Raw genomic sequence first — 11,615 nt, 5'->3', positions numbered from 1 at the left:
CCATTGGCCAGGAACTGTAGCCAATGGCAGCTCTGGGGCAGCGCCTGCAGACAGCAGCACATGGAGATCCCCTGGCCCAACTCATCTAGGAGCTGCTGCCGGAGGGTTGTGTGTACCGGTCACTTTGGGAGCTGCACCACCCCTCCTGCACCCCACCCCCACCCCCAGCGCAGAGCCCACACCCAAATTTCCTCCCAGTGCTTTGCTTGTCTTTCTTTCACCAGAACCATCCTTCTTCTCCTGGGCTGCAAGTAGCCATCCCTGGGAAGCCAAGAGGCAGGCACAGGATTCTGCCAAGTAAGTGTCCCACAGCGCTGCGATGGACAGTGCGATGAAGGTAAGTCTTCCCGAGGCAGAATGAACTGCAATGCAGCGAACCACTGGCCAGGCGGTCGGGGCGAAGGGCATTCACTGGAGGTACAAGCTTGTGAGTGACTCCTGAGCACAGGGCCCCTTCCCCTTTTAAGGACCTGCTCCTCATGGCCTGCGACTGGAGATGACTTGGCTGCATCTGGTGGGTCACACTCCACCTTGGGCAGTGTCCATGCAGTGTCCCTGCTCTGGGTGTGTGAGTGCTGCCTAATGAGAGTCCCAGACACCTTCTCTATCTAGGAGCTCTTCTGATCTTCCAGCTGTTCAACCAGCCCCTTCATCCCACAAGCATTGCAGGAGGGAGCGGGAGGGGGAGGGGGAAAGCCACTTCACAGGCATTCAGAGAGGGAGAGGAGACAAAAATGGGAATGGGGGAAGTATAACACACCTATTGAGCATAGAAATCACTGCTGCTCCTACAACAGCAGGGACAGGCCACTAGGAGCTGGGAAAAATTAAGCCCTCATGTTTCTGCCTGGTTTTGAACCAGGGACCTTTTGCGTGTTAGGCAAACGTGATAACCACTACACTACAGAAACTCTGTCACAGTGCTCTGCCCCTCCCTTCATAAGAACATAAGAATGGCCAGACTGGGTCAGACCAAAGGTCCATCCATCCCCATATCCTATCTGCCAATAGTGGCCAATGCCAGGTACCCCAGAGGGACTGAACCTAACAGGTAATGATCAAGTGATCTCTCTCCTGCCATCCATCTCTACCCTCTGACAAACAGAGGCTAGGGACACCATTCCTTACCCATCCTGGCTAATAGCCATTAATGCACTTAACCTCCATTAATTTATCTGCAAAAAGAACAAGGAGAACATGTGGCACCATAAAGACTAACAAATGTATTTGAGCATAAGCTTTTGTGGGCTAAAACCCACTTCATCGGATGCATGCAGTTAAAAATACAGTAGGAAGATATATATACACACAGAGAACATGAAAAAAATGGGTGTTGCCATACACACTATAACAAGAGTGATCAGTTAACGTGAGCTGTTATCAGCAGGAGAAAAAAACCTGGTGTTGGGAGGGGAACAGGAGAAAGGACAAAGGAAGCAAGAGACGAAGAGAAAAGAGGGATCAGACAGTGGATGGAGCAAGAGGTGAAACAAAAAGGACAAACCCCAATGTCCCCAGTGATTCTAAGGGACAAAATCCAGGTGTGCAATAAAATTCTGCCTCCTTAAGCTCATGTTTTCCATGCCTAGAATTCAACTCTCAACAGATGGATCAGACTGAACAGGTTTCACACCTCCAGGAGGCTCTTACCTTCTAAACAGGGATGGCTGTTTTCCAGTAAAATCACTACAAGGGAAGGAGAAAACTCGAAAGAGGTTCCTCCTGGCGCTCACGTCCGTGAACCCGAATACTCTCTCAGTCCTCAAAGAGAGACCTGGAGAAGGAGACTTGCTGAAGCAAAACCACAGGGTCTCTGAGGTTTCCTGGCCCTCGCCCTGTCCTGCCTGGCTGATGTCAGCATCTCTCTGTGAGGTCACCACCTCCCCACCACCTTGGACCAATAGGCTGAGGTCCTGCAAAAGGCCTTTGTGATGTCACTGCCACACCCCTCCCTTGCTGTGCCAATGTCCTGCCCCTGCCAAGGCACTTTGCAGGTTTGAGCTACTCCCTGTGGATCACCCCACTCAAGGAGCGTTCGTTCTAGGCAGCAAGCCGGCTAGACAGGGAAACAGATGCTGCTCCCAAAGCTACACTCAGTTTTTCAGAAATTAGTCGACTTTATGGCCAGAAGAGACCATTAGAGCATCTAATCTGACCCCCTGCATATCACAGGCCTCCTGTAGGACACCATAGCTATTTTTGGGGCAAACACATTCCAGAAAGGCATCTAGTCTTCATGAAATGACATCAAGAGATGGAGAATCCATCACTTTCCTTGGTAGCTTGTTCCTGTGGTGAATCATCCTCGCTGTTGAATATTTGTGCCTTAGTTGTAATATGAATTTGTCTCTTTTCACCTTCCAGCCACTGGGTCTTCTTATGCCTTTCTCTGCTATTTTAAAGAGTCCTTTAATATCCAAACTTTTCTCTCCATTAAGGCACTTCAACACTTCAGTGAAATCACCTTTCAATCTTCTTTTGATCAGCTAAACAGGTTGAGCTCTTTCAATAGCTCCCTAGAAGGCATTTTTCTCCAGCCCTCAGAACATTTGGTGGCTCTTTCTGCCCCAGCTCCAATTTCACAACATCTTTTTCAAATGAGGACACCAAAGCTGAAGGCAGTATTCCAGTATCAGTCTCACTGATGCCGTGTCACCTCCTGTGACATTATTGACATAATCTGTAACTGTATAGATCACTGTTGCGACCACTGTTCTATATTTGCAGCCAATATTGTAGAAAGGTGTCGTGTAAGGGGTCTATGGAGAGGTTCTGATTGGTTGATTATAATGATGCTATCTCTAGATGTGTATCATTATTGTAGTTGACGTTATGAATATTGGCTCTATGCTGCCTGTATTTCAATCTTGTGCTCTGCTTCCGGTGTCAGTTCTGTCTAGCCTGCTTGATGGCCCATTAAGGACCATCAGCTCTACAATCGCCCCATTGAGAGAAGGCAGATACGCCTTGTGACTCAGCAAGGTAGCAGGGACCTGCCTATGGAGAGAACTCTAAGGTTTTTCTGTGCCACGTGCTGGATAGAGTGTCCTTGGGACAAAGAAAGCAAAGACAACATGGCAAGAGACTATAAAAGGCTGATGCCTCGTCTCCATCTTGTCTTCAATCCTGCTTCATACCTCTGGAGGGACTTTGCTACAAACTGAAGCTCTGTACATAGGACTAAATGACCCATCCCAGCTTTGAATAGACTCCAGAGACTTGATTTGAACCTGCAGTTTATACCATCACTGTTACAAGCCTGAACCAAGAACTTTGCCATTACTGTATGTGAAGGGTTCAAATCCATGTGCATTTTATATAACAACCTGGTCTATGGATTGTGCCAGTTCTTTTCCAGACCCAAAGTCCAGAGTATGGTCAAGGACCAGAGGCCTAGCAAATAGTGGCCAGCTAAGAGAAAGCTGGGGTAAACAGAAAGCCTTGCTTGATAAGATAGGCCTGGTCAGCAAATTGCCAGGTGTTGGAGCTTAGAACTAAATGATTGTGTCTTATTCAGAATTGCAGACTGAACAAAGAATCCCTATTGTGTTTGTTTCTTCTCTAGGGAGACATTCTTCCCACAGATCCAACCTTGAGTTTATGAAAAGTTGGCACGTTAGTATAAGATATGGCATCCTTCCACCTCCCTTCCAAGGGACCAATGCCTGCCTTAAGACACACAGAAAACAATCTTTATTGCCATATACTTTCACTCTTTTTTTGCTTTAACCCCTAGGAATGTACCTGTTGGACAATCAAAGGAGTTGCTCCATTCCTATGGATCCCAAATCAGAATTCAACATATATATTTTATACTAATAACATTTTAGCAAAGTATTAATGAAATGTTAACTTGCTAACTTGAGACCATGGGTGGAGACATTATCTAATCTGATAATCATTGGCTAATGTGCTTATCCTGTCTTGCTGCAAACCTGTCCTGGGTGTGGAACTGCCTAGCCTGTCACTTTCCCCCACCCGTGGAAAATCTATATATTCTATGGTAATTAATTAATTAACAGTGTCTCTGAGCCTAATAAGCCCACTCTGCCAGCGCTGTGTGTAATAAAGTCCTATTCTTTACCTCTACACGGTGTAGATTTATGTCCTTCACAGACACCTGCTGAATAAAGAGGAGATTCAGCATCCAGCTTGGCTGAATGTGTCTCCTCTCCCCACAGCTTGGTGATCTTTTGAGGAAATGGAGAAGACTGCCTTTGCCTAGCTGTACATCGCTTGCAAAAGAAACAGGTCTTTTTGGTGACAAGTGTTGAAAGGAGCCATTAGACAAATGTGGAGACAGGAAAAATGTCCCCCAATTGAACTGGCATCTGTGGATGCTGAAGCCACAACATAGAGTGCTAAACACTATATGAAAACAGGTGGAGTCAGAAGAGTCTCTACCAAAGCCTTTTCCCACCAGCAGGGGCCTCTCTGTGCACAGAACTCCTGGTAGCGTGATGGCTGCAGGCAGTGGAGAACTCCATTTTGGCATCTCTTTTGTGGTGAACATCTGCAGTGGCTATTAAAAGGTTTCTAGACAGTGATCTTTGTGAAGAGCTGGCTGAAGAACCTTCCTACTAACCAGGAGAGCCTGGCTTGGCCAGCCAGTTCTTCCTTGCCGAACCTAGTGTGTCTGTTGGCTCCTTTTTTTGTATCTCTTTTCAGAAAAAGAAAAGATCTGTCAGCAGAATCCTTCTAAGTGCTTGTTCAAGACAGAGAGAGCCTTCCTTGCGGCTAAGTCTTGGTGCCATGGGGCATGCCTCACTGCAGCACCTCCTGCTGACCATCCTAGCAATTAGCTCTGGTTCACCGGTGCGCCTTCATCTAGTAGCATCTGGCCACCATCTGTTCTATCATTAGGACCCATGTTGCTCTCAGGACTTCAGTGTCCTCTTACGGACACAGCCCTCTGGCTGTGCCCCACTCAGTTCTCTCCCCTGCTGGGATGTCCTCTACCCAGACACTTGCCTCAGTGGCCGGCTGCAGTCCAGGGTGTAGCCACCTGTGCCAGTGGCTACTGAGGCAAAAGGTGTGAACCTCCAACCCTGCCAACTGTTTCCTGACCATTTCCCAACAGACCTAGAACCTTCCTCCACCTTTGTATCAGGGCCTTAGTCTGGCAGTAGTCAGCCAGGAGGTCACTCATGCACCCCTTTACCCCAGCACTACTCTGATCATGGTACCCACCCACCCACCCACCCTCCCACCCACCCCCCTCCCTCCTTCCTTCCTTCCTTCCTTCACGGCAGCCAATCCTCCCTCCTCAAACTCCAAGGAGTGACTAACTCTTGCTGTGCTGAGCAGCTCTTTATATATGGGCTGCTCCAGCAAGCCTTCTCCTGATTGGCTCTCCCAATAAGCACTTTCTTGATAGGCTGGGTTCTGCACAGCCTCTTCAAGGCTGCCTTAATCTTTCTCCTGCTTGTTTGGGGCAGACAGCCCACCACACATGGAAAGTGGCAAATGAGAAGTCTGGAGCTGAAGGAAAGGTTACCATGACTCAGAACTGAGCTGAGGTTGCTGCGACTGAAACACAGATCACTAACCATTATATGATCACAGTGACTGGTGGGAGAGGCACATGTTAGAAGCCCTCTGTCTACTCAGCTGTGGCTTTCTGTGCACAGAGAGCCAGACACCTCAAGGTCTGCAAGTCTTGAGGGAAATGGGGAACGTCTGTATGTTAGAATTTGCAGGTGCTGACTTGAACCATCAAATGAAACAGTTGCAAATACTTTCTTCAGGCAGGCACCATGGCTTAGCTGGCTAAAGCACCTGTCTAGTAAACAGGAGATCCTGGATTCAACTCCCAGTGGTGCCTTGGTGTATGGCTTTTGTCTCCTCTGCTCACATTTTCCTGTGTCTTCCTAGGAAACAGAAGAGGCCTCCCTTGGTATCCAAGTCATTGCTTGCTAAGGAAAAGGCTTCTTTGGAGAGAAGCATTGAAAACAATCAAATCACAAACCTAGAGTTAATGAAAACGCTGCTATGACTGGCATTGGCATGGCGGTTGCTTCGACTGCAATTGCTGCAACACGAGAGCCTGCGCCACACATCCTTGTGATTCTCTGGAGATGTTCACACACAGATGTCATGTCACCTTCCTTTTGATTGTCTTTGATGAAAAATGGAGCGGTTGGGAGAAAAGTCCCAGAGAGTCGCACCGTGGCTAAGCTGGGTGACTCACTTGCCAGGTAAAGTGGAGTTAGGGATGCAGCTCCCAGTAGTGCCTTAACAAATGTGTCTGCTCTTCCCACCTTTTGGTGAATCTTTTGCGGAAACAGAGAAGACTGCCTCTGCCTTGCAATGCAAATGCTTCCAAAAGAAACCAGTTGTTTTTTTTTGACAAGTGTCAGAAGGAGGCACATAAGAAATGTGGAGACAAGGAAAAGGTCATCGTAACTCCACTTGCATCCATGGCTCTTGAGGCCAGAACGCAGAGCACTAAGCACTGTATGACCACAGCAAAATCTAAACTTTACACCTTATTACACTAGGCAGTAGTTAGGTCAAGCAATTTTCTCATCCTACTGAATGTTACCCTCCTTAATACATAGAATTCCCCCTAAAAACTGGATTACTGTCCTCAGATGACCTTCATTTTCTCAGGATTCCTGCTGCTTCCAGCATAGGTGGGGGAGGAGAAAGGCAAAAACATGATGCCACAGTCTCCTATTTTATATCCTTAGTTCAAGTGTCTAGAAGACACTTGCCCAGACGTGTCCGGGTGGGCTCTGCTGAGTCACTAGGTTGGGGAATCCTCCTGGTGTGGTCTTGTGCAACTGAGTCATAGACTTGAGCGGTCCCCACAGTGTTGTGTTTGGGCATCTGTCACTGAATTGGAAATCCCTTAATTACAATTCCTCTGCTGATTCATGGCTGTTGAACACCCTCCTCAGCAGGGGTCACTAGCAAAATTATAGCCTATTTCAGTAACAACCATACAGCAAAATGCATAACTTCACACACCCTCATGCTATACATATTTGGACAGAATAACCGATTTCAGCAGATCATGACTTTTCATACGATAACTTACATGGAATGGTTGGTAGGACATATCACAGCCATATAGGAATGATGACTATGTGAGCTACAGGGAGCTCTTTTGAAGTACATCATGTCACAAAAGCCTCTAGAGACTGGCCTTTGGGGAGAGCTGGCTGAAGAGCCTTCTGAGTAACTGAGAGATCCAGGCTTGGCCCTGCCAGTTTGTGCTTGCAAACTAAACTTGTCCGTTGGGCTCCCTTTTTTGTGTCTCTTTCACAGAAACAGAGCAGAAGTTCTTGGCCAATCCTTGAAAGTGCTTGTTCAAGACACAGGGAGCCTCTGTGCTGGGGCAGGGGTAGGGGTGCAGGAGGTGGTCGGGGGTGGAGGTGCTTACCTCGGGCAGCACAGCTCCCAAAGTGACTGGCACACACTCCCCTCCGGCAGTGGCTCCTAGGCAGTGGGATACGGGGGCGGGTCAGCTGTGGCGTTTGCACTCAGGGCTGCAGGGGATATGCCGGCCACTTCCAGGAGCAGTGTGGCAGGGAGGGAGGGGGGAGAGTGGGCAGGGAGCCGCCGTAGTGCTGCTGACACATCTCCGTGTGTCACTTGGGGAGGAATCAGGTCTTTGTGGGCTGCCTGTGGCAGGGGCAGTGGCCGAGGGGGCTCGGGCCACCCCTTTGCCTCCTCTCTCCAGGCTCCCAGCCCATCTTGCCGGCCGACAGGGATTTTAGGGTGCAGCAGCGCAGGAAGCAGGAAGGGCGAACCCCAGCGGCTGCCTCCCCCACATGCAGGAAAATGGCTTGACCTGCTGGCCCCAGGGGGGAGGGATAGCTCAGTGGTTTGAGCATTGGTCTGCTAAACCCAGGGTTGTGAGTTCAATCTGGAGGGGGGGGCCACGGGACCCTGGGGGGCAAAAAATTCCTCTGCTAGTGAAGGCAGGGGGCTGGACTCAATGATCTTTCAAGGTCCCTTCCAGTTGTAGGAGATTGGTATATCTCCAATTATTACCTACCCACGGACTAAGGCACCAGGCCCCCAGCTTGCCCCATTCGACCCAATGGGTTGATCTTGTGGCCAGAATTATTTGCAGTCGGGATTTCCCCCAACACTGCCCCACAGGGGTCCAGGGTCAGCTCCAGCACAGGCCACACAGGAAGGCTTAATGCTTGAGCTGCAGCACATGCTGGGCAGGCTCTAGGCCAGGCTCCCCATGGCAGGAGAGAAGAAGAAGACTCAGCCCCTGGAGGGGCAGGCTGGGGCTTCCTGGATCCCATTTGCTCACAGCCAGCGCCCTGCCCCCACTCCCAAGTCATTAATGGCTCCCCCAGGTCAGCCAGAATGGAGCAGCAGTTTTCACTGCACCAAGTCCACTTATGGCTTACAGGCAACTCCCAAACCCACCATTTCGGCCAGAAAGGAGCCCACTCAGCCTCGCCATTGCTGCTTTTCCTTCCCCCTAGAACCCCGCTTCTCCTGGGCTGCAAGTAGCCACCCCTGGGATGCCAACAGGCAGGCACAGGATTCTGCCTCCCAGCAGCCAACCGCACCTCCATGGGTTTGGCCCTCAGAAGGGCAGGCGGGGGTTTCCTGGATCCCAGTTGCTCCCAGCCAGCCCAGCCTCCACCTCTAAAACCATCAGTCATGCCCCCTGGTTGTCCATAAAGGAGCAGCCATTCTCCACTTGGACTCAGCTTTGCTTGTTTTCCTTTCACCCAGAACCCCCCTTCTTCTCCTGGGCTGCAAGGAGCCACCCCTGGGATGCCAACAGGCAGGCACAGGATTCTGCCTCCCAGCAGCCAACCGCACCTCCTTAGGCTTTGCAGAACGAATGGTGACGCTCTACTAACCCCATTTAGCCGCACTGAGGCGCTTAGCTTCTGCCCTGCCTTTCTCAGCTCGACTTTCCTCTTTTGCCCCATTCCTGCCTCACTTCCTCCTTTGGCAACTCACGCAGAGGAGGCCAGCAGGAAGAGCCGGCCTCCACCGGCCAACCTCCAACAGCAGAGGAGGCCAAGCCACAAGCCTCCAAAAGGTGACACGCCGCACTCCTCTAGGTTCTCCAGCCTGATGCCAAGGTGCTTTCTCCACTGCTGTCAGCACCCTCTGTCATGCAGGGGTTGGAGTTATCCCAGGGACAGGCCAATAGGAGAAGGAGGAGGCCTTCCTGAACAACAAGGGGATCTGGCAAAAGGAAGCCAGCATGTTTCTGCCTGGTTTTGAACCAGGGACTTTTTGCATGTTAGGCAAATGTGATAATCACCACACTACAGAAACTCCATCTTCTTGGCTATTACTCACCCTCACACAGACCGATGGACAAACCTGGAGAAAGTGGTGACAGCCCTTAGATGGGTCAGCTGGCAGAGCAGAGGACTGGAGCAGGCACTCAGGAAGTCGTCCTTACGTCGCCCTTGTGACTCTAGCTTGAAGGGGAGCTTCTTTTTCTTCCCCTTGCTGACAAAGAGCAAGAGAAGAATGAAAGGTCAGGTGGGCCAACTCGGTGCAGAAGCCCATGCTGCCTTTTCCTGCTGCATAGCCTGAAATGAGGGACTCGTGGCAGTTAAAGGAACTGCTGCACTTTCAGAAAACATCCCACCCGTGCACACAGGGGGACAGAAGAGCCTGTTAGTCTAGCACGCTCCCAACTGAACTATTTCACCAGCTGCCCGGTTTCTTTTTGGCCTCCTGCTTTTCTGTCTGGGATGTTGTTCAGCCAGTGTACAGAAAAAGGACGTCATTACGAGCGGCTCCATGCAGACAATAAGATTCACTTTTGCCTTCCCTGCTCGGCTTTTTACTTGCTTCCTCGCCCCATTCCTGCCTTAGTTCCCCTGGGTTACCTGAAGGCAATGGGGAGCCAGCAATACCAGGAGGAAGTTAAGCAGCTAGACCTCTGGTGGCAAAAGTCCCCGCCGCCACTTAAGCCACCCCACTTTCTTCCCAGCGTCACACATTGGCCACCAGGGACTTGGGGCCCAGCAGCGCAACGGAAGGCAGTGCACAGAGCCACCCTCACTCTGGGAAGTTCCTGCCCATTAAACCACATCTTCAGTCGCTGATGTAATAATGAGAGACCCGGGACATGGCTTGCGTATTTTAGCACTTGGAAATGCCATTGGTCAGTCATTGACTCTCTGTAATGCTGTGCCACAGAACAAAGGAAAATAGAATCTCAGTGTATTATTCTATACCTTTCGGGATGGGCAACCTCCCATAATCATCGTGGATCTTACATACATAGAGTATGACTTGTATGGTATCAGTGAAAGGATATGATCGGCTGAAAGTCACTTCTCTACCCATAGATGTGCAGCACCACTCATGCATATGAAGTCATGAGAATCTGTGCAGTGTGGTTGTCAATACTGTGCTGCAAGGTGGGGAGTCAGCCAAATATTAGCTCCCCAGTGGGCAAATGCGCAAGGAAAATAACCAACACCCGGACAGGTGTCAAACAACCCATCGACAGCCATTGTCCAGCAAGGGAGCTACAATGCAATGACTCACTCCAGCTGAGGACAATTCCCAGGAATTGCTCAGACTTGCTTGGAGAGACTTGCAGTGATGCTCACCTGACTCTGAAGGGGCATGGGGGCAAAGCCATGAGGGAAGAAAGGGATATGGGATAAAAGGAGAGATGTTTGCTAGGCTTTATCTCTCTCTCATGATTTGATTCCTGGTTTTTCACCCAGGCGGTCTGGGTTCAATTCCCAGTGTGGGAACAAATACAGAGCTTTTGCCTCAGAGGGGAGGCAGTGAAATGAAAGGAATGGGAAGTGATCCTGCCAGCAGGGAGTTGGACAGTGTTGGGAAGGGGACCCCAGAAGTGTGGGGTGGGGCAGTGGTCCTGGGGGGAGATGAGGAAGGATCCCAGCCTCTGTGGGAAGTTGACATTCTGGAGAGCACAGGCCTGGCATGGGGGTGGGAGGAGGGAGCGTGTCCCTTCTAAACTCACCCACCAGCAGACTTGCAAGAATTCACGCATTTGTTGGTAAAATGTCAATTTCTGTGTAAAAACACAACCCAATGGCAAAATCTTTCCATCGATAATCATCAAAACTAACAGATGGGCAAAAGTAAGCAAACATGTTGCTTGGAGAAACTTATCCTATTCTAATCCCCTCTAGGGTTCCCTTTGCCTTAGGGCAATCACTCACGTGTGGGCATTTCATCATCCCTCCTCATTTTCTACACAGACACACAATTTCCTTGGTATAGATCCATGAACAGCAAACCTCCTTCGTGTCTATTGTCTGAGCCAGGGCATCTGATCTCCATCTGAAACCTTCTTCTCCTGCAATGGCAATGGCCTTCAGATTATGAGTGGGAATGTGGTCCACCTTCCCCTGGCAGTGAGATATTCACCTTCCTCTCTTCATGCTACTGCTGTTATTCCAAGGAGTCATCAAGTGATGGAAATAAAAGCTGAGTTTACCTTCCAGGTGCAGAGGAAGAAGTGAGCCACCAATGCTCTCAAAAACTTAAAGGCCCAGAGAAAACTCTGCCTCTGTTATTGATCTCACAGAGGTAAGCTGCAATACAACGGGAAAAGGGACTGGTCTGAATTTCCAGGGCAGGGAAATGAATCAATCTACAGTTAAACATCATTAACCACAAACACA

The 11,615-nt window shown here is 49.8% G+C and overlaps 2 non-coding genes across 2 annotated transcripts; one reads left to right on the top strand and one right to left on the bottom strand.

Moving 5' to 3' along the window:
- Positions 1–838: 838 nt before the first annotated feature.
- Positions 839–911, bottom strand: TRNAV-AAC. Its single transcript has one exon. It is a non-coding gene; the product is annotated as a tRNA-Val (tRNA).
- Positions 912–5,750: 4,839 nt separating this feature from the next.
- TRNAT-AGU lies at positions 5,751–5,824 on the top strand. The gene has a single exon. It is a non-coding gene; the product is annotated as a tRNA-Thr (tRNA).
- The last annotated feature ends 5,791 nt before the right edge of the window (positions 5,825–11,615 follow it).

The sequence above is a fragment of the Mauremys reevesii genome, unplaced genomic scaffold (genome assembly GCF_016161935.1).
Source record: "Mauremys reevesii isolate NIE-2019 unplaced genomic scaffold, ASM1616193v1 Contig187, whole genome shotgun sequence".
Classification (NCBI taxonomy): domain Eukaryota; kingdom Metazoa; phylum Chordata; order Testudines; family Geoemydidae; genus Mauremys; species Mauremys reevesii.
This window is presented reverse-complemented; position numbering and strand designations above follow the sequence as displayed.